The sequence below is a fragment of the Vicia villosa genome, linkage group LG6, assembly GCF_029867415.1.
Source record: "Vicia villosa cultivar HV-30 ecotype Madison, WI linkage group LG6, Vvil1.0, whole genome shotgun sequence".
NCBI lineage: Eukaryota > Viridiplantae > Streptophyta > Magnoliopsida > Fabales > Fabaceae > Vicia > Vicia villosa.
This window is the reverse complement of record NC_081185.1, coordinates 81,131,764-81,155,150: the sequence shown is the minus strand read 5'-3', so window position 1 is coordinate 81,155,150 and position 23,387 is coordinate 81,131,764. Positions and strand designations below refer to the sequence as shown.

Sequence of the window (23,387 nt, the reverse complement as noted above, 5' to 3'; positions counted from 1 at the left end):
ACGTTCAGACTTCTCTTCTTTTGGTTCTATTCCTCTTTTCCCACAATCCTTTATTTTGTGAAAAAAATAAAATAAAACTATTCTAATTAGTAATAGGGCCTACCAATACACACACCCCTTTTACTAATCACAGCTTAAGCCCATTTGCTTAATCCCCACAATTCTCAATAATTCCAAATAATTCCCATAATTCAATTAAATTAATTTTAAATTAAATTATGAAAAATACGGAGTGTTACAACTCTCCCCCACTAAAAGAGTTTTCATCCTCGAAAACATACCTTAGGCAAATAGTTTTGGATAGGAATCCTTCATCTGACTTTCCAGTTCCCAGGTCACATTTCCACCTGCTGGTCCTCCCTAAGCTACTCTGACCAGTGCTATCTCTTTGCCACGCAATTGTTTCAGCTTCCGATCTTCGATCCTCTTAGGCAAAGCTTTAACTGTCAGATTATCCTTTATCTGCACGTCATCTACTGGGATCACATGAGATGGATCTGCAATGTATTTCCTCAACTGTGATACGTGGAATACATCATGCAAGTTCGCAAGCGTTGGTGGCAACGCAATACGATAAGCCACCTTTCCAACCCTCTCTGTAATCTGATACGGACCAATGAAACGTGGAGTCAACTTCCTTGATTTCAGTGCTCTACCAACGCCAGTCATAGGAGTCACCCTTAAGAACACATGATCTCCTTCTTGAAATTCAAGTGTCCTTCATCTTTTATCATGGTAGCTCTTCTAGTGACTCTAAGAAGCCTTCATCTTCTCCTGAATCAATTTAATCTTCTCCGTAGTCTCCTGTTCAATTTCTGGTCCAATCACCGTACTCTCACCAGATTCATACCAACACAAAGGTGTTCTACATCTCCTACCATACAAAGCTTCAAATGGAGCCATACCAATGTTCGAATGACAACTATTGCTGTAGGTAAATTTAATCAACGACAAATAACTATCCCATGCACCACCTTTTTCCAATACACAGGAACGCAACAGATCTTCCAATGATTGAATCGTCCTTTCAGTCTGACCATCCGTCTGCGGATGATAAGCAAAACTCAACCTCAATTTAGTACCCAAAGCCTTCTGCAAACCTTCCCAGAATCGAGATGTAAACCTTGGATCTCTATCTGACACGATACTCAAAGAGATACCATATAGACTTACTATCTTCTCAATATACAATTGAGCTAACCTCTCCATCGGACAATCCATTCTCATCGGTATAAAGTGAGCAGACTTCGTCAACCTGTCCACAATAACCCAAATAGCTTCACAATTCTTCACCATCCTCGGAAAACCAGAAACAAAATCCATAAATATACTATCCCACTTCCTTTCAGGAATAAATAACGGTTGCATAGCTCCATACGGCTTCTGATGCTCACTCTTCGACTTCTGGCAAGTCAAACAAGCATAAACAAATTCAGCTGTTTCCTTTTTCATTCCAGGCCACCAAAACAGCTTCTTCAAGTCATGATACATCTTGGTAGCACCAGGATGAATACTCAATCCACTACGATGTCCTTCCTCAAGAATACTTCTTCTCAATTCTGCAACATCAGGAACACAAACACGATTGCCAAACCTCATTATACCATTCTCGTCGATTCTGAATTCACCTCCCTTACCTTGGTTAATCAGAGTTAACTTATCAACCAACTCTACATCAGTTTTCTGACCCTCTCGAATTTCCTCCAGAATACCACTAGTCAGCTTCAGCATACCCAATTTAACACTGTTAGGAGTGTCTTCGCATACTAAACTCAAATCTCTGAATTGTTCAATTAAGTCCAATTCTCTCACCATCAACATAGACATATGCAAGGACTTCCTACTCAAAGCATCGGCAACAACATTTGCTTTACCCGGATGGTAATTCAGCCCAAAATCATAATCCTTAAGAAATTCTAACCACCTCCTTTGTCTCATATTTAGCTCTTTCTGATCAAAGAGATACTTCAGACTCTTGTGATTACTAAATATGAAGTATCTCTTTGATCAGAAAGAGCTAAATATGAGACAAACCATCTGACTTTGAGAAGCCTTCAATGAACTTTCTATAGTAACCCGCAAGACCAAGTGTCATACCCCAAAATTTTCCCAACATATTTATTCATGTTTCAGTCCATCTGACTTTCAAATGCCCAAAGATACACAAGAAGGAAGCATGCAGTCCCTCTCCTAAACAACAACCTCTAGATTAGGGTTTATGATTTAATCAAGGAATTTGAACTTCTGATACCTCAAGTAGATTCCATGATCTCTCATATGATTCAAAGTACCCTCATGCCAAGTTTCAAGCCCTGATCAAAAGATTGCTCAGTCAATGGCCCAAATGATCAATAATCGACTGGTTGACCTAAAAGTCAAACTATGGTCAAACCACAGTTAAAGCTCCTGATTTTTCATCAACGTCAACATTTTGAAGTAACATTCATCATTTGATCAAGAGTTGATCATGATTCATCAAGAAAAGCTCAGAAATCATCAAAAGTACAAAGTTGCTAAATTAGGGTTTCTAGGTAAAAGTCAACCGAACTTTGACCAGCCATAACTCTCTCATACTTTCTCAGAAATTCCTCAACCAAAGCTCATTCTCAAGGAAATTTGATTCTCTACAACTTTGATGTTGGGCCCAAGGTCAAGAAATGCTTCCGCATAAGAGATATGAGCCAACACATTACAGGTCCTTCTAGAAGATCGCAAAAAGCTGTTTTTTGTCAGGAGCCATATCATCAAGATAAAATCTCCAAATGCAAAATATGTTCCAAAGTGGCTTGTAGAAGACAACCTGAGGTTTCCAAAAAGTCCTATAACACCTTCATTGGGTTAAAATTGAGAAAGCTATGACTGTCAGAAGTTGGAGAAATTTGAAGAAAAGCATGAAACCCTAAATAACAAAGTTCAAACTTTTAAGTAATGGGCTCATATTTTTATGTTATCCACGTGATTCCAAGCTCATGGGGGGCCTAAAAATTCATTTGTCATTATTTTATGATTTTTATTTCTTTTAATTTGAATTTATTCATTTAAATTCGAAATAAAATCAAATTAAATCATAATTAAATGATGAAAATCTACATGTTTATTCTTCCTATTTTTAATCAATTCAAAAATCATGATTGGGACCCATAAGACTATCTCATGCAATAATTCATGATTTTATTATTTTATTTTTGAATTTATTCATTTAAATTCAAAATTAAATCAAGTAAAATCAAGATTTAATTGTAAAATGTTATGAGATTAATTTGGTAAGTTTAAATGGCTAAGGTTACACGTGAAAGGGTTTGGAAAATAGCATGGGACAAATTTAGAAAGATCTCATGCAAGAATAAAAGAAATCAATCAAATATTTTCTTCAAATAATCTCATGCTTTCTCTCCAAGATATTTAACCCTAATTCACCTCTTATATAAGGCCAACAAGGGCAGCCTTTCAAGGGACGAAAAAATTAGGAGAGGAGACTAGGGTTGGAAGTTCAAAATTTGAGAGGAAAATTTGCATCATCAAAGTCCAAACTCCAGCCTTCCACGATCAATATTGCTCGTTCCATTGTCTTCTTGAAACTCATGAGACCTCATACCAATCATTGTTGAAGTTTAAAGCACTCTGGACCGTCCCTCCCAAGCTCACGGTTTGTGTTATATATTCAAGAATCGAAACTTCTCATTCATGCGTTGTCAATACTTTCCATGCATATATATTTGTTCATATTGATGTAAAGAACGTTTTTGATGCCTCGTTTGTAAGCTTTGGTGTAGGAATCATGGAGTGCCATTGTTAGGGCACAAAGAAGAAATCTTTCGTTTTCCATGTTTCAGGATGCTTCAAGCCAAACTAGGACCATATTCGTGTTCAGGGTTTAATTCTAACGGGATCTGGACGTTAGGTTTTCGCATATGATGCTGATTTGTGCAGGTTTCATCTCCAGAATTTGGCCACGGAAGGTGATGCAGAACTCGTAGCAAGACGACGGCGAAACCGTAGCAAAAATCTGGGCCAAAATTAAAGATGAAGATGAACAGTAACTTGGACTTGGACTACGCATGTGGCTTGCTTGTATTGGATAGTCAACAAGTGACACTCTCTTCCTTTTTTCTATTGGTCTACGCATATGACAGTGGACCCCAGGTTTGACTTTCCAATTGATTTCTTTTTTTTTTTTTGCTTATGCTATTCCATGTGTTCCACTTACAACTAACAGTGTGTAGTAGAGTAAACTTTGGAACCTGGAGGGCCTGGGTTCGACCCTAGAGTTCCACAACATATTTTTACCATTTATTTGTTCATAAATCTGGTGCATATGATCATTGAACGTATACGATGCATCCCCACGTGGCTGCCGTTGGATCTCCGTCATGCCAGATCTTGCGCCCCAGAAGATGCGTGCCCACCATGCTCTCTCAGGAAAGCGTCACACAAGATCATAGCTAAGTTTTCTAACCTTTTTTATTTATTTTTTTTAATTACATAATTCCTCTTTTATTTATTTTCTTTTTCTTTATTATTTTTAAAGAAACTTATTTTATTTAAACTTTTTATTTATATTTATAAAATAAATATTTTTCATGACTCTTTGGTTTATTTAATCGGACTTTCGATTTTATTTTTAAATTCTCAAACATATTTAATTTTCTATATTTAATATTTTTAATGTTTAAAACCCTGATTTTTTTTATTTCTTTTCATCATGATCATTAATCACTGTTATTGGTAGGTATTATCTATTAACGCATTTTTAGCCTTACAAACCCTTTAGGTCACAATAAGTTTTCTTGAGTAAACCTGTTAGGTTTAGGGGTATGGTTTGTAAACTTTTAGGGTTTGTAATCAAGTAGGGTTTAGATCAGTCAATGCACTAACCTTTTTCTGTCTTTGTTCAAATTTTCAGGATTAATCAAGATTCTCCGATTACGCGCCATGCCAAATTAAAAAAAAAGCTAAGTTTCTAATTCCTTTTGGTTTAAATCTTATTTTAATTTTTATTCTGCTTTTGCCCAAAATAGGGTTATTTCAAATAGTCAATGAATCTCTCTTACACTCATCCCTTTTGTTTATTTTCTGTTTAATTCTCAGATGATCAGGGTCAATCAAGGTTCGAGGAAGATCAAGGCGGGGATCAAGATAATTAAATTACTTATTTATATTTCTTATTTTCTGTTTTAATTCCCCCATCCCCGCAGGTGTTTATTGTAATAGCGTAGGTTTTAATTCCTGCCTTTAATTTCTGCAATTTTAAACTACGTGGTTAGTAACCCTAGGGAGTGATAAACCATGAATTGAATCTTGAATTACCTAATTATAAGATAAATATCATCGAAGTTAACCACGTGATTGTTGCACCCACACACCTTTAGGGTAACCCTCCTTGTTGCCTGTTGCCTTATATTGTTGCCTTGTTGCCTCTAAGTATACTAAATAGTCAAGTCCCTCGATTCCGAGGATACCTAAAGCAAAACAAATGTTGCCCTCGGTTCATTATCATCATCAATTTTGTCCCTCGATGTTGCCTCGGTAAAATGATGATTTGTCCCCATTGCTAAGGTATCCTCGCATGATGCCTTAAATGACTATTATATCCTTCCCTTAGACTACCTGCCCTCTTTATGGCAAGGGACAGTCTTGTGGCGAACGATAACTTCGATGACCCGTACATCCAATTGAAAGACTTCCTGCCCTCTCATGGTATGGATAGACCCTTTCGCCCGAAAGACTAAAAGAACAATTTTTCTAACTTAGGGTAGGTAGTTGCTATTAATTGCTTGCTCACAATTCAAAAATTCAAAATACTTTTCACACCTCCTTTCAAAACTATTCAAAACAAGGCTACGCTTATTTACAAGCTAAAGTCCTTAACGAAATTTTACTATTCACACACGACACTCTTTCAAACGATTCAAACAAACAAGTGAGCTAAGCAATTAAGAGCCCATGGAAAACATGGATGCAAAGGGTGCCTTACACCTTCCCTTTGTATAACTTACCCCCCGAACTCAAAATCTTTTTAAAAGGTATTTTCCTGTTCTTTTAGCCTTTCCAATTGGATAAAATAAAATTCGGTGGCGACTCTTGCTATCCGCACATTTCGATAAAGTCAGTTCACCGTATTACACCAAGAAAACTACGGATTTCAGAAACTGACTTCGGAGCTTCCCACTGAGACACAGCTTCTACCTTTGTTGGATCCACGGCAATACCATTCTTGGAAATCACATGTCCAAGGAAACTTACTTCGCTTAACCAGAATTCATACTTCGACAGTTTAGCATACAACTTCTTCTCTTTCGCAATTCTAATACCACTCTAAGATGATTTGCATGCTCTTCTTCATTCTTAGAATAAATTAAAATATCATCTATGAACACCACTACGAACTGGTCGAGGTAAGGATGAAAGATCCTATTCATATATTCCATAAAAACACCAGGTGCATTAAAAACTCCAAATGGCATCACAATATATTCGCATTGACCATACCTTGTTCTAAATGCAGTCTTCTGAATATCGTCTGTCTTCACCCGAATCTGATGATATCCCGACCTCAGATCAATCTTACTGAACACGCACTCCCCAACTAATTGATCCATTAAATCATCAATCCTCAGCAACGGATACCGATTCTTGATAGTAACTTTATTTAGCTGTCTATAATCCACACACAGCCTCATCGAACCTCCTTTCTTCTTTACCAGTAACACTGGTGCACCCCATGGTGAAACACTAGGACGAATAAATTCCTTCTCAAGTAACTCTTCCAATTGACTCTTCAATTCAGCCAATTCAGATGCCGACATACGATAAGGTGCCATCGACACAGGACTAGTTCCCGGAATTAACTCAATAGCAAATTCCACATCTCTCTCAGGTGGAAACTCTCTAACATCTTCTGGAAAGACTTCGGGAAATTCGCATAATACCGGTAATTCACCACTCAACACTTTCTCTTTCACTGCCATAGATGCAATCAACATAAACACGGCAGCCCCGTCCTTCATCGCTTCATCTACCTGCCTAGCAGTCATCGCCAAACCCTCCACACTCACATCTTCAAGAAAAATAACCGTCTTCGAGAAACAATTGATATAAACCCGATTGAATTGCAACTAGTTCATTCCCAGAATAACATCGAGTTGTTCCAACGGAAGGCACACTAAGTCCATTCCGAACTCTCTACCAAAGATATCAATTGGACAGTTCAAACAAGAAAACAAAGTAGTCACTGAACCCGACGCAGGAGTGTCAATAACCATACTTCCAATTATATCAGATATTTCTAAATTCAACCTTTTAGCACAGTCCATAGAAATAAAAGAATGTGTCGCGCCAGTGTCTATAATCACAATTAAAGGAGTTCCATGGATAAAACACGTACCTTTAATCAACCGATCCTCTGGAGTAGTCTCGGAACCAGATAAGGCGAACACCTTACCACCAGTTTGATTCTTCCTTGGCTTAGGAAACTTAGGACTAATATGACCCTCTTCTCCGCAGTTGAAACAAGTTACAGTATTCCCTTTGCACTCAATAGCAATGTGACCTGCCTTTCCACACTTATAGCACTTCTTTTCTTCACTTTTGCACTCATGAATGCGATGTCCAGGTTATCCACACTTAAAGCACTTAATAGGGGCACTAGAGTCTCCCCCACTAGGCTTCTTCCAGCCTCCAGTTTTCTGGTTACCTTTACCATATGGCTTACCACGGTCCATGTGCTTCTTCCCTTTCCTGTCGACCAACTCGCGAGAGTGCGATGACTTCAACTTAACATTGTCCTCTTCAAAGATGCGGCTACAGTCAACCAAATCAACAAACCTGCGAATCCTCTGAATTCTGATACCCTGTTTAATCTCGTCGCGGAGACCATTCTCAAACTTAACACACTTCGAGAACTCGCTAGCCTCATCATTGTTGTAGTGGACATAATACTTCGCCAACTCAACAAACTTGGAAGCATACTCCGGCACGGTCATGTTACCTTGTGTTAGCTCCAAAAATTCGATCTCTTTCCTGCCCCTAACATCCTCAGGAAAGTACCTCCGCAAGAATTCTCTCTTGAACATAGCCCAAGTAATTGCAACACCAGCAGCTTCCAGTTCATCCCTACTAGCCATCCACCAATCATCAGCTTCTTCAGACAGCATGTGAGTACCATATCCCACCTTCAGATTTTCATCGCAATCAATCACCCGGAAGATTCTCTCAATTTCCTTCATCCACTTCTGAGCGCCTTCGGGATCGTGAGTGCCTTTGAACAACAGAGGATTGTTCCTCTGATAACTGTTCAGCTGCCTGTCAGCACCAATTCCAGCCCCATTGGCATTCCCTCCCAGTACACCAGCAATCATACCCAGAGCCTCAGCAATCGCATCGTCGTTCCTTCCACCTCTTCCGGCCATTGTTTTGCTAAATATTAAAAGAATATTCGTTAGAACAAGAAGTATTGATAGTGTCAACCTTACACTAATTGCATACGAGGGATTAAATGACACGATACTCTGACTCTAATGATCTACTATGCTCTGATACCACTATTGTAACACCCTTCTAAAACCCCGCGGAAAATTTAACAATAATCAGAGTAAAACATGAAAAGGGCATTACAACTTCCAAATAATTAAAACAATACTCATGTCATGCCATAAACGAGAACGTTAAACCAAAATTATCCAGATTAACATGTTAACACAGCGGAAAATATCTTTAACATCTGATAAATGAAACAACCAGAGTCATACACTTAAAATACCACCATAAACAAAACCACCCAATGGTAAGAGTTTATCAAGTAACTCTAAATAATGTCCCCAGTGTTACACGACCAGAGCATGGCACGGACCCAACTGACTCTAACGAATTACTTGACGAGTTAATCCTCACCAAGTACAAAAGCTACTCCTTAATCTGAAAAATAACAATAGTAAGGGTGAGTTTCATTCACATTTAACCAATGTTATAAGATATAGATAATAAAATATCAATCACATATTATTCACCCAATTACAGTTACGATCAAATTCACAACAACACAATTAGCCACAACAAATACACAATCAACACGTATTATAACATTGGACAATCTTCCATTCATGTTATAATAGCACAAGTAGGCTAATGCAATGCAACTACATGCATGTGGTACCAAACATGGGATAACCCGTTTCACCGATCCACCATCGTCAAAGATACGGCAACACCTACTCAGTAATTCCACACAATGGGAATTAGCTACCACTGATCCACTGTTGCACCCCAAAATTTGCCCTCTTTCTCTGAGTTATAAGTTATCAAAGATGCTTATTTCGTCGTTCAGAAATTGAGAAAATGATAAAGAAGTTTCTTTATTATTAAAACAGTTTGGTGCAAAGTTCTTCTCCAATTACTTGTACAAGTCGTGATTATATGGTTTACCGCTCAAGGACTAATGAATGAGAATTTGTATATGATAATCCCTTGGTGGTCTTTGAATCGAGGCATGTTGTGCTCATTAATTGAGGAAGAATTTTGTCATGGTGCGAAATTTGAAGTTGTGAATTCCTTATGGTCGAATCGATTGTTTGTTGATTTTAATGCAAGTTTGGTTGGATTAAGACATTAAATTGCTTGGTGTCCCGATTACAAAAATATTCAAATGTCCATACATTCTTTTCAAACCCTTTTACAATAGTCAGAATTCATTACAAAATTCACTTCATTATTACAAACTTCATCCGAAATTCCATCACAAAATTCATTTTAACCCACTATCCATATTTTCATTCAAAAATTCACTGCAAGATCAATTCCATCTTCAATACAAAAATGTCAAATGTCCATTACAAATTCATTACATCCCAGACACCAATTCAAGAATACAATCCAATATCCATACATTCAAAATTCAATTTACAAAAAGGCATGTACAGAAAAAGGGAAACAGTTTTCTATCAGAGGCGAATTATCATAATCTCGTATCTCCAAGCTGCTTCCAAACCAAATATGACCGAAGGAACCCGCACCTGCATCAAGAAAAAAAGAGGTTGACGGTTCAGCATAACAGCATAATAGAGGAAGATTCTCAGAAAAAGAGGAGGAGGGAACAAAATCTTAAACCTTCATACTCTCCCTTCTCTCTCAATTCACGATCCATCTTCTTCAACCTATAGCAAAATCATCACAAAAACCTTCATTCATCCCTGCAAAATCATATGATATTCATCATCTTCTCTTCAATTCAATCACCAAAAAAAATTGTAACAAAGTTCACAAAGAGAAGAACAGAAAAGGATTAGAGAGAACGTAACCGAATCGGTAACAAACTTTTCTCGGTCATCTTCAACCTTTCCTCGTGAATTCTTCAGAACCTCCCTCTTCAATCTCATTCAATCTTCAACATAACAAGCTCTAATCATCACTACGGCGTTCATCAACAATCTTCAATCACCACTCAACAACCTTGAATCTTCACGTGGCAACCTTCAATCATCACCAATCTTCAAGCAAACCTGCATCTCCACAAAAGAGGATTCGCTCTTCGAGTTCTCTCAATTTCAATCCACAGTTCGTTCTCCACCTCGCACAAAAAGAGAATTCCAAGAGGAAACTGAGAAGAGAACGAATCGGAATCGAAAGTTGATAATAGAAATATTGGTTAACAAACCTGTAAGAACCTTCAACTTCCTCGATCCATCAGAAAATCACCAAAAAACCTTCAAGATCATTCATCGGTGAATCGGTCACCTTCATCTCGCTCTTCAACACAACATCATCAATCTTCACCGCGTCTCAACGTCAATCATCATCTATTAACGATGCCTTCATCGTCGATCATCATCGCATAACCTCACAGACATTCAGGAAACGAAAATAGAAGCATGAGTCTAATCGGAGAAGAGCTTGAGGATTCCGTTGTTGTCACGTTCGACTGAGAGAAAGCTTGAAGGAATTAAATCGGAGAGTGTGCATTCAGAACTGAGATGAGAGATGAGCAAGAGAGGAACGAATGAGGAAGCACCGCGTGATCATTGATTCACGGTGACCAACGCAGGAATTTCGCCGGAGAAGGAGTCTTCACGGCCGCCGCGAGTTCTTACAAGAGGAGAAGAGAGTTTGAGTTTGCAGAGACCAAGGGCCACAAACAAGAACACGTAAACCTAAATCCCTTCCTAATTCAATTTGTTGGTAATTGTGGTTAACTGTTGATGATTAGTGTTAACTATTGTTAATTATGCTTAATTGGCCATGAGTCATTGGATCAAAGTCTGATGGATCACCCTATAGTTGGGCCTAGCCCGAATCGCTGATCACACCTCCCCCAAGCCCAATGCACATGGTTATTGTATGCTGAACTTGAACAAAAACACTTCCCTGGGCCTTTCACCCTTGGGCCTGCGCCCACATTATTGACTGCACCCTGATTTCAGTTTTAAACCCCTTTGTTCCATTATTAATTCATATTAGATTTAGTTTTTTTGACTAGTTTGCTTTCCATTATTTTTAGCATAATAAAAATGTATAAATAATTGATTTCTTTGTTAGACTTTGGCATGATAAAAATAACCAAAAACATGTAATATTTTCTAGTTAGAATTAGATGTTTTGTTATATTGTTTAGTTTTATTTCTTTGATAAAATACCATGAAAAATGTTACGTTTGATTAGATTTCTCGCATTGATAAAAAGATAATAAAAAACATGTCATATCTTTTGCTTGTTAGACTTTAATTGTTTTCTTTCATAGTTCTATTCTAGTTTTAGTTAAAATGTCACAAAAACAATTTAATCTTGTTAGACTTTTGTTTAGGATTTACTTAGAATTTAATTTCTCTTATTTTCTATGGTGGATGCATGCTTCCTTGTTATTACTGATTTGGTTGTTGAGATGTGCGAGGTACTTCGAGAGAGCCTTTGATTGCTATTTGACTTGCTTCGTGTTCCACTTTATTTGTGGGACACGAATTCGCTTCCAGTGTGATTGATTCGAGTCGTGTTCCACTTTAGTTGTGGGATACGAATTTATCCTTGATGCGATTCATCTGATCTCTCATTCATTGAGATGTATATTCCTGCATTGTCTGGCTTGTGTTCCTTTGCAGGTTGCTTATGTGGTTATGCTCGACGCGTACCATATGTCGCTCGTGATTGCTTTTCACAGCGATGCTTTCCGACTTTGCTTGATGCTGGCTTACGCGAAGTATTCCGGACTTCTCTGCTTACACTTGCTAGCTCATTGCGGATTTGCTATCCGTTCAGTATTGTCTCCTTGTCCCTTTTACCGCTTTCTCGCATCATCCTTTAACATGAGAAGTAGGACTTAGACATGCATCTGGCCAAGTCCTCGAAAGAGGCTCTGTTTTTGTTGGTGTGTTTATATTTGTGCTTTGCGGCAGGGAGTCACGGTGTAATAAGTCCTATATGGCACTCCGTTAAGTCCTCATGGAAGGCATGCGGTCAAGGGTTCGTAATCAACCCCCGCCTAGTCTCATCGAGTCTGTTTGGTATGCGCACGCCTCGCGTTGCTTGCTTCCGAACGTGCAAAAGATCTTGTTATCGAGTATGTCAGGTAAAGGGTTCATGCAATCGGACCCCCGCCTTTCTTATAGCTCGCGTCGCTCGACGTTGATGCTCGGTGTACGCACGCACCGTTTTCCTTTACGATCCGTGACGGCTTGGTTGCTGAGAGGGGTCCGCCCTCTTGTCTATGGCCCGATCATTTTCACGAGGTCTAATGCTTGGTTGACTTGGGTTGAGCTGCTCCCCTTGGCTATGGCGGGACCGCTTTTCTACCACTCGGTCAGTACCGTTGGTTTTGTTTGCTTTACGAGCGGATGCTCGTTTGTGTGATATTATTGTTTGCTTCCCTTTTCCCTCGTAGGTTGATTAGTTTAGTTTAGACTGATACCCTTTGTATGATAACATTAGGTAGCAAGCTTTCCCCCTTAGCTTAGGTATTCCTCATGCATTCTTTAAAACACAAACCACACTCTTTGATTTTCTTTTCTTAAGAACTTGTTATTTCCTCTCCATTCCCAGGCATAAGTCTCCAAAGGTCGAGCAGCGGAGTGTGAATGTAACTCGTTCACCTAAAAAACAAAAAAACAAACAGAAATTAGTTAGCCGAGCTACGGTAACTCTGATTCTGCAAAACAGATACGTAGGCAGCGGGGTAGGGCCCGTGCGAGCATAATCCTTTCTTTTCCCTACATTCTGCATTCATTTTAGTCCAGATTAGCGTAGATTTGTTACACACCCATAGATTTAGACACATGCGTGGATACCATCGAGTACGATGGGCGCGAGGGGTGCTAACACCTTCCCCTCGCGTAACCGACTCCCTTACCCTTTTTCTCTGGTCGTGAGACCGTTGTTTGTTTTGCGGTTTGCTGGCATTCCCTTCCTTTTCAGGATAAATATGTTAGTGGCGACTCTGTTAATTTTCGCGGGGTAGCGACAGCTGGCGACTCTGCTGGGGAAAGTCTCGACCTGTTGCTGGTCCGGACTCAGCGAGTCGATCCTAACGCTTGTGTGTTTATCATTGGGTGTTTTTATTGCTTTGCATATTTACCTGTTTGCATTGCATTCTATGTGCGCTTTTACTTTTCTGCATCATATTCTGGACTGTCTGGATCTCTGTTTGTTGGGTGGGTGTTTCAAGAGGTAAAAGGCCCAATACCCAGGCTATGAGTGATACCATAGGAACTAGGACTAGAGTGGCCGTGACGGACAGAAGGCGTATGCCTGATTGATCTGATCACGTATCCACGGGCAGAGCTTGGTGGAATGAGGCAATATCGTATGATAACGCCTACATTCGATCCTCTGTTGGCTTTTTGACCTACCTTGGCCTAGATTTTACCCGTGAGTGGGGTGGGTATCAATGATCATATAACAGGTACATTGTTGGTGACCGCTGATCTCGTTCGTGGGTTACCGCTGTTCTTGTTCGTGGGTTACCGCTGTTCTCGTTCGAATGTACTATTGGTTCCGGTTCGTGGGGTACTATGGTTCCGGTTCGTGGGGTACTATGGTTCTTGTTCGAGTGGTAATCTATGTTCTATGGGTTTTGGTTATGTGGATTGACATTCCGTGTTCCGTGTGGTTTATCATTTGGAGCCGAACCTTTGAACCTGTGCCGTGTGATTTCTCGGCATTCCAGATATATCCTGTATTGTGGTTCCCACCACTTTGCATCATTGCATGTTTACTTTCCAAAAAATGATGTACAAAAAATAACTAGCATACTAGCATACATGTTCCTTCCATTTTCAAGGAATCATATCTTTAAGCCTCGCGTCGAGCTTTTCCATCTCTTGCTCGCTAAAAAAATCAAAAAACGAGGATTCCTTGGAAATTGAATGAACATGGCATTGCATTCATATCATGCATTTCATACATCTCATGCATAACAGGTTTTCAAAGTTGGGGATTTCTTATTCAGACTTGGTACTCTCACCAGACTTAGAGATTTGATTTGTTCTTGTTGTGTGCTCAAAGATTAATCATGGAACAACTTTGTGGGGTGACCAAGAGGAAAGGTCAGTTGAGGTTCTTTTTGAAGACTTGTCTTATGCTCACTTGATTCCAAGCTTGCTTTATTTGCAACCGGTTAAGCTCCGTACTATGGGGATGTCTACATCATGGCTTGATGACAATGACACTAGGTGTGAGTTCTATTCTGGGGCACCTGGTTGTGATGTTAGTATCTACAAGTCTTTGAAATTGCTTGGGGCTCCCGCACGAGGGATAAGCAAGACATTGTCTATCTTGAGTATTGCACCATTTGCATTGCTCGAATCCCTAAAGCATTACAAATTCCGTGTGACTTCGCCAGAATCTTCTGCCAGACAGTAATCAAAAGTGTTCTACGGAGATGCCTTTCATTCTCAAGGTTCTGCTTCATATCCCGAGTCACCTCCTCCTCTCTTGGAGTTTGCTTGTCAGTATTATTTGCTTGTCAACAGAGACGGAAAGAGTAAGAAGCAAGTTGATGTTATCCCCATGTCTGGTGTTCAGTTGCTTCCTCGCTTGATGGAATTTCAATCGGTTAAGACTCGTGCTTTGGGTGTTTCTCACCACAAATAGCTCTCTTGATTTCAATGACAATACTTGGTGTTTTCCATTCTCGGGGCACCTGATCATAATGTCAAGTCTTACAAGGTGTTGAGGTACAAAGAGTCCAGAACTTGCGCGATGCAGAGATGTTTGAGTTTATTCATAACGGTTTCCACCGGTTAATTCCATTTCATGCGCCACAAGTAGAATGTTTGATCCTCCTCAAGGGGTAACTCATGAGAATCACTTGCAACTTGTACTGCCAGGGGCTTCCTTTCCAACAATCATTGTGTGTTCAAAGTAATGACTTTGATAGCCAAGCGTCAGAGGTTAATGTTGTTCACTGATAGTAATACAAGTTTCCTCCATTCATAATGGTGTTTTCTGTTTCAGCAGCTATATTTAGGGCTCCCGACCGAGGGATAAGCAAGACTCCGTGTTCTTGAGTTCGCATCATTGGCAGCTCAAATCCCTAAAGCATTCATACTCCAGTCGCTATATTTAGGGCTCCCGACTGAGGGATAAGCAAGACGCCTTGTATCTTGAGCTTGTGCACCACTTGCATGGCTCAAATCCCTAAAGCTGGACACTTGCAACTTCTGTATGACTTTGCCGAAATCTTCTTCTGTGAAGTAATCTAAAGTGTTCTACAGGAACATATGTTGGTGCTTGGTGTGCTTTCCACTCTAGGGGCACTTGGTTATCTGATTGAAGGTTGTCAGTCATTCAAAGACAAGGTCCAAGACCTGATTGACACTGAGGCTATCACATGCACTCCTGAAGGCCAGAATTGAAATTCTCCTCTATCTCACTGGATCTTCTGAAGCAATAAGTCAATACGGAGAAGATCTCTTCAACATTGGCAATTCCTAAATCATCATGCATGTTCATGTTTAAGCTTTCTTGTTTTGTTCAATACTGTTTGTATGTAAAACTTGTTTATTTTTGAACTATAATCATAATGCATTGGATATGTTTGTCTTAAAAAAAAAATTCCTTTCGCTCTTGCTCTTATATGTTTTTCTATGCTTTTTGTGGTACTTAACTCTTGTTAATAAAGCATGATAACTCTGAAGGGAGAATGATGAACATAATACCAATAACCTCAAATGGTATGCTTTTGAGTAGAACCCTGTTGATGATGTACAGGCATTGATTCAAATTCCCAAACACTGGAGATATAAGGGAGTGAAACCTTCGTTAACCCCTCTGAGCCTTCGAAGTAGGAGTTTCTTTTCTATGCAGAAAAAACCCTTATTTTAACCCTGGGGCAGGGTAGTATTCAGTTAACCTGATCGAGCATTCAAAATTCATCAGGAGCACACATCTAAGGATACAATAATGGCTATCTTTCAAAAGGTTGAGGAAAGTCAAATCCACAACAGTTATCCCTCGTCTCAAGAGGTCGAGACATCAAGATTATCCCTTACATCAGGAGGACGAACGATGACGATACCACAATGGTAATTCTTCATCTACCAAGAATTCAGGCAGTCACGATCACTTCCAATAAAGCAAAGGTATTGCGGGATCACACGACTTGGTAAATAAAAAAAAGAAAGAAAAAAAAAAAGAAAAAAAAAGGAAAAAAGAGAAAGAAAAAAAGAGAAAGAAAAAGGAAAAAAGAGGAAATGATAATGAAATTGTTAATCAAGGACAAAGTCGTGTGATGTTAATTAGGGAATCAAGAAAGGTGAAGTGATCGTCGTATCCAGAAGACCTCTTTGACTCCTTAACCATCCCAATTTCCTCTTGAAAGCTGAATGCTCATGTCAAGTTAACTGAATTTAGGACTGGAGAACATCACGAAGGGGGTGGGCACTAAATAATTTGAGCCTAAAAATCCTTTTTTCTAAAAAACCGTGAACCTGGCCACGTTACAACCCTCAGAAGTCCTAATTGAAGCAGGGTTAATTCGAAAGCAGACTATACATGATGATACGGTAAACTGACTCCTAGGAGATCCGCTAAACGCTTGAGTTGGTGTCACACCATCTTTCTTTAAAAAAAAATCGATGTTATGACATCCTTTCAAAAAGTTTCTTTAAACTTCAAGACAAACATACTCTTTGCATTAGAATTATATTTCTCATAATAAACATTCTTTGCATGTGAACAAATGCTTAACATCAAGAAAGTTTCCATCATGAACTTCAGATGTAAAGTTCTATCCTCCCAAGGGACATGTTGTCTTCAGAACTCCGTTGAGCAGAGGTAGAAATATTTCAAAGTCTGATCACCCTCAGGGGAACAAAAGAGTTTGATTACTCTATCGAGTAAGTTTTCAATCAATCTGAGGCAATCGGGTCAAGATTCGAAGAATATATCAAAACGCTACGCAATCAGGGGCATTCACCCAAGCGTAGCTGAAGCTACCTACTATACAAGTCAGGCAGGGGCATGGTTCCAAAGTTCATGATACTGGGGCAAGTTGGCTATGATAGCATGAATCTCAAGAAGTCTTTACGAGACAAATTTCTTCAAAGTCCTTAAGGCTGGGGCAAAACACTATGCAGTGGCATTCTTTCCTCATCATGAGGTGTTCAGTTTAAAGTTCGGGTGTGAGCTAAACAACTTATGAACTTGAGAATCGTCAGGGTTGACATCCTCGACATTGAGCGAAGACCGAAAGCCCAATACTTGTTGGAATCCTCACAATCAATATGGATATGCAGAACGCTATGAAAGCCAATGCTTGTTTGGTCCCTTTGAAGTCAACACTTGCTTGACCCCTTAAGCCCACTTCCTGGTGGCATTCTCTTGGAGAACCAATGTCTGTTTGATGCTCCGGCCGATACTTGTTTGGTGTTCTAATCATTGCTTGCCTATCAGCTCATTGAATCCATTGCTTGTATGGAAAGTTTCAAAGTTAAGATGTCTGACAATCTGTTTGCTCTTGCATTTTCCCGTTGTGGGTACATCATTTTGAGCGCATCACATCAGCACGGTGGCGGATCTAGACTTATGAGATTCTCACTCCCCAGCCGAGTGCTTCCTAATAAGAGATTCTCATTCCCCAGCCGAGTGCTTCCTAATGAGAGATTCTCATTCCCCAGCTGGGTATATCTGGATGAGACTTTCTTTGTTCCAAGATTCTCATCTCCTCGGCAAAGCACATCTCCATACAGTCTCCATGCTTCAGAAGCCTTATTCCTCAATGGAATATCTTCTCCCCAGTTGAATCATGATTGAATGGTATCTGATTCCCCAGCAAGCTCTAAATGAGGTTCCATGCCCGAGTTCCTCATTTTCCCCAGTAGAGGGCTTTCTCTCCCCAACAGATTGACCTGTTTTCCCCAAGAGAGTCATATTATTCCCCAGTGGAGTGATCTTAACAAAAGATTCTTATGCTAAGTTCCTTATCCCCAGCGGATCTCTCATCTCCTCAGCCGCTCGCTTTGCAGAAGTATTCATCTTCCCCACTGAGTTTCTTTCCTCAACAGAGATTCATTTGCATCCTCAGCAGGATATGCTCTCATCTAGGACTTCCCCAGCGGAATGCATCCTGCACAAGCAAGTTGGTCACTCCCCATCAGAGTTATCTCCATGACTTGCTCTTATCTCCACATCCCCAGAGTGTTGAGAATTTTCTTCACCAGTGAAGTTGCCAGGGTATTCCCCAAGCAGTTAATTGGGATGTTCATATCCTCAAGCAGGATTTATTCCCCAACCAGAGCTCGCATCCAGATTTGATCGTATCCAGCAGATTTCTGATCCATCTTTGCCAGCTCGCAGTTTGTGACCCTTGGTCACTCATCTTGTCCTCCCCGCAGAGTTCTATAATCTCTCCAGGACTTCTTCAGCAATTCAGTGCTCCTCCGTTGTCTCCCCAAGCAACGTTCGAATCATGCATCATTTGCATTGCATTCTCAAAAGGGTATAGCGTCTCCCTTCTCGGAAACGTTATTCCATACACATTCATACATACATCATGCATAAACCATATCATATTTGTTGTTTCTTTCTACAGGAAAGTTATCCAGACTCAAATGCTCCCTAGAGAGCAATATTCACCTAGTCATTACAGGCGCTTATCCTGATGTTTTGAATCAGACGAGGATTGTTCTACTTATTTTCTGGCACAGCTCAGATCAGTTCAAAGACATTCCTATTCCCGATGTCCCCAGATCGGTGGAAGATATTTGTTCCTATCCTGATATCCATCTCAGTTGAAGGAACCGCCTCCGGATCTCTATAGATCTTCCGAAGGAGCAAGCCCTCTGATACATCAGATCAGTTGGAAATATCTACTCCCTGACGATTTAGTTCGTTCAGAAGAAGAAACTCGTTTGCCCAGTCCTGATACCTTACTATCAGTTGAGGACGTTTTCTTTACCCGGCGTACACAGTTCGGAAGAGATATTGTTCCTATCCTGATTACCAGTTCAGTTGAAGGAACCGCCTCCGGATCCCCGTGGTCTTACGAAGGAGCTAGCCGCTAATTCCCAGATTAGTTGGAATATCTACCTGATGATTTAATTGCATCAGAAGAGATGTCTGCCCAGATTCCCAGATCATGATTCCCAGATCAGAGATACCTATTACCCGTTGATGTCCGATTCAACCGATGTATCTCCCTCGATTCCCAGATCGACCTAAGACATCTATCCCGATGCAAGTTCGGAGACATCTGCTACGCCTGATACTCAGATCAGCCGAGATGTTCCTTCTCTTGATGCCCAGATCAATTGAAGTGTTTCCCCTGCCTGTGGGTGCCCGTTCCTTCTTATCACAAGTTGGAACATATTTATTATCTAGATCGATTGAAGTTTTTTCTCCCTGCTTGCGGGGTGGTACATTCCTTCTTATTTCAAGATGGAATCTTCTATTGATCAAGAGTGCAAATTTTCGAGTTCATTCTGGTATTCAACCTCCTTCCACCTCAACGGTTCGAAACATGCATTTCTCACTCGTCAGGTTCAAGAAGTTTGAATAGGGGCAGCTGTTGCACCCCAAAATTTGCCCTCTTTCTCTGAGTTATAAGTTATCAAAGATGCTTATTTCGTCGTTCAGAAATTGAGAAAATGATAAAGAAGTTTCTTTATTATTAAAACAGTTTGGTGCAAAGTTCTTCTCCAATTACTTGTACAAGTCGTGATTATATGGTTTACCGCTCAAGGACTAATGAATGAGAATTTGTATATGATAATCCCTTGGTGGTCTTTGAATCGAGGCATGTTGTGCTCATTAATTGAGGAAGAATTTTGTCATGGTGCGAAATTTGAAGTTGTGAATTCCTTATGGTCGAATCGATTGTTTGTTGATTTTAATGCAAGTTTGGTTGGATTAAGACATTAAATTGCTTGGTGTCCCGATTACAAAAATATTCAAATGTCCATACATTCTTTTCAAACCCTTTTACAATAGTCAGAATTCATTACAAAATTCACTTCATTATTACAAACTTCATCCGAAATTCCATCACAAAATTCATTTTAACCCACTATCCATATTTTCATTCAAAAATTCACTGCAAGATCAATTCCATCTTCAATACAAAAATGTCAAATGTCCATTACAAATTCATTACATCCCAGACACCAATTCAAGAATACAATCCAATATCCATACATTCAAAATTCAATTTACAAAAAGGCATGTACAGAAAAAGGGAAACAGTTTTCTATCAGAGGCGAATTATCATAATCTCGTATCTCCAAGCTGCTTCCAAACCAAATATGACCGAAGGAACCCGCACCTGCATCAAGAAAAAAAGAGGTTGACGGTTCAGCATAACAGCATAATAGAGGAAGATTCTCAGAAAAAGAGGAGGAGGGAACAAAATCTTAAACCTTCATACTCTCCCTTCTCTCTCAATTCACGATCCATCTTCTTCAACCTATAGCAAAATCATCACAAAAACCTTCATTCATCCCTGCAAAATCATATGATATTCATCATCTTCTCTTCAATTCAATCACCAAAAAAAATTGTAACAAAGTTCACAAAGAGAAGAACAGAAAAGGATTAGAGAGAACGTAACCGAATCGGTAACAAACTTTTCTCGGTCATCTTCAACCTTTCCTCGTGAATTCTTCAGAACCTCCCTCTTCAATCTCATTCAATCTTCAACATAACAAGCTCTAATCATCACTACGGCGTTCATCAACAATCTTCAATCACCACTCAACAACCTTGAATCTTCACGTGGCAACCTTCAATCATCACCAATCTTCAAGCAAACCTGCATCTCCACAAAAGAGGATTCGCTCTTCGAGTTCTCTCAATTTCAATCCACAGTTCGTTCTCCACCTCGCACAAAAAGAGAATTCCAAGAGGAAACTGAGAAGAGAACGAATCGGAATCGAAAGTTGATAATAGAAATATTGGTTAACAAACCTGTAAGAACCTTCAACTTCCTCGATCCATCAGAAAATCACCAAAAAACCTTCAAGATCATTCATCGGTGAATCGGTCACCTTCATCTCGCTCTTCAACACAACATCATCAATCTTCACCGCGTCTCAACGTCAATCATCATCTATTAACGATGCCTTCATCGTCGATCATCATCGCATAACCTCACAGACATTCAGGAAACGAAAATAGAAGCATGAGTCTAATCGGAGAAGAGCTTGAGGATTCCGTTGTTGTCACGTTCGACTGAGAGAAAGCTTGAAGGAATTAAATCGGAGAGTGTGCATTCAGAACTGAGATGAGAGATGAGCAAGAGAGGAACGAATGAGGAAGCACCGCGTGATCATTGATTCACGGTGACCAACGCAGGAATTTCGCCGGAGAAGGAGTCTTCACGGCCGCCGCGAGTTCTTACAAGAGGAGAAGAGAGTTTGAGTTTGCAGAGACCAAGGGCCACAAACAAGAACACGTAAACCTAAATCCCTTCCTAATTCAATTTGTTGGTAATTGTGGTTAACTGTTGATGATTAGTGTTAACTATTGTTAATTATGCTTAATTGGCCATGAGTCATTGGATCAAAGTCTGATGGATCACCCTATAGTTGGGCCTAGCCCGAATCGCTGATCACACCTCCCCCAAGCCCAATGCACATGGTTATTGTATGCTGAACTTGAACAAAAACACTTCCCTGGGCCTTTCACCCTTGGGCCTGCGCCCACATTATTGACTGCACCCTGATTTCAGTTTTAAACCCCTTTGTTCCATTATTAATTCATATTAGATTTAGTTTTTTTGACTAGTTTGCTTTCCATTATTTTTAGCATAATAAAAATGTATAAATAATTGATTTCTTTGTTAGACTTTGGCATGATAAAAAATAACCAAAAACATGTAATATTTTCTAGTTAGAATTAGATGTTTTGTTATATTGTTTAGTTTTATTTCTTTGATAAAATACCATGAAAAATGTTACGTTTGATTAGATTTCTCGCATTGATAAAAAGATAATAAAAAACATGTCATATCTTTTGCTTGTTAGACTTTAATTGTTTTCTTTCATAGTTCTATTCTAGTTTTAGTTAAAATGTCACAAAAACAATTTAATCTTGTTAGACTTTTGTTTAGGATTTACTTAGAATTTAATTTCTCTTATTTTCTATGGTGGATGCATGCTTCCTTGTTATTACTGATTTGGTTGTTGAGATGTGCGAGGTACTTCGAGAGAGCCTTTGATTGCTATTTGACTTGCTTCGTGTTCCACTTTATTTGTGGGACACGAATTCGCTTCCAGTGTGATTGATTCGAGTCGTGTTCCACTTTAGTTGTGGGATACGAATTTATCCTTGATGCGATTCATCTGATCTCTCATTCATTGAGATGTATATTCCTGCATTGTCTGGCTTGTGTTCCTTTGCAGGTTGCTTATGTGGTTATGCTCGACGCGTACCATATGTCGCTCGTGATTGCTTTTCACAGCGATGCTTTCCGACTTTGCTTGATGCTGGCTTACGCGAAGTATTCCGGACTTCTCTGCTTACACTTGCTAGCTCATTGCGGATTTGCTATCCGTTCAGTATTGTCTCCTTGTCCCTTTTACCGCTTTCTCGCATCATCCTTTAACATGAGAAGTAGGACTTAGACATGCATCTGGCCAAGTCCTCGAAAGAGGCTCTGTTTTTGTTGGTGTGTTTATATTTGTGCTTTGCGGCAGGGAGTCACGGTGTAATAAGTCCTATATGGCACTCCGTTAAGTCCTCATGGAAGGCATGCGGTCAAGGGTTCGTAATCAACCCCCGCCTAGTCTCATCGAGTCTGTTTGGTATGCGCACGCCTCGCGTTGCTTGCTTCCGAACGTGCAAAAGATCTTGTTATCGAGTATGTCAGGTAAAGGGTTCATGCAATCGGACCCCCGCCTTTCTTATAGCTCGCGTCGCTCGACGTTGATGCTCGGTGTACGCACGCACCGTTTTCCTTTACGATCCGTGACGGC

At 39.8% G+C, this 23,387-nt stretch overlaps 2 long non-coding RNA genes across 4 annotated transcripts; both read right to left on the bottom strand.

The window, feature by feature from the left end:
- Positions 1-9,791: 9,791 nt before the first annotated feature.
- Positions 9,792-10,697, bottom strand: LOC131611745 (uncharacterized). Of its 2 annotated transcripts, XR_009287108.1 has the most exons (3): positions 10,293-10,697; positions 10,102-10,184; positions 9,792-10,007 (listed from the first exon to the last, which is right to left on the bottom strand). It is a non-coding gene; the product is annotated as an uncharacterized LOC131611745 (long non-coding RNA). The 2 variants fall into 2 exon arrangements; XR_009287107.1 differs by having other exon boundaries at positions 10,102-10,697.
- Positions 10,698-20,521: 9,824 nt separating this feature from the next.
- Positions 20,522-21,427, bottom strand: LOC131611744 (uncharacterized). 2 transcript variants are annotated; one of them, XR_009287106.1, is made up of 3 exons: positions 21,023-21,427; positions 20,832-20,914; positions 20,522-20,737 (listed from the first exon to the last, which is right to left on the bottom strand). It is a non-coding gene; the product is annotated as an uncharacterized LOC131611744 (long non-coding RNA). The 2 variants fall into 2 exon arrangements; XR_009287105.1 differs by having other exon boundaries at positions 20,832-21,427.
- Between the last annotated feature and the right edge of the window lie 1,960 nt (positions 21,428-23,387).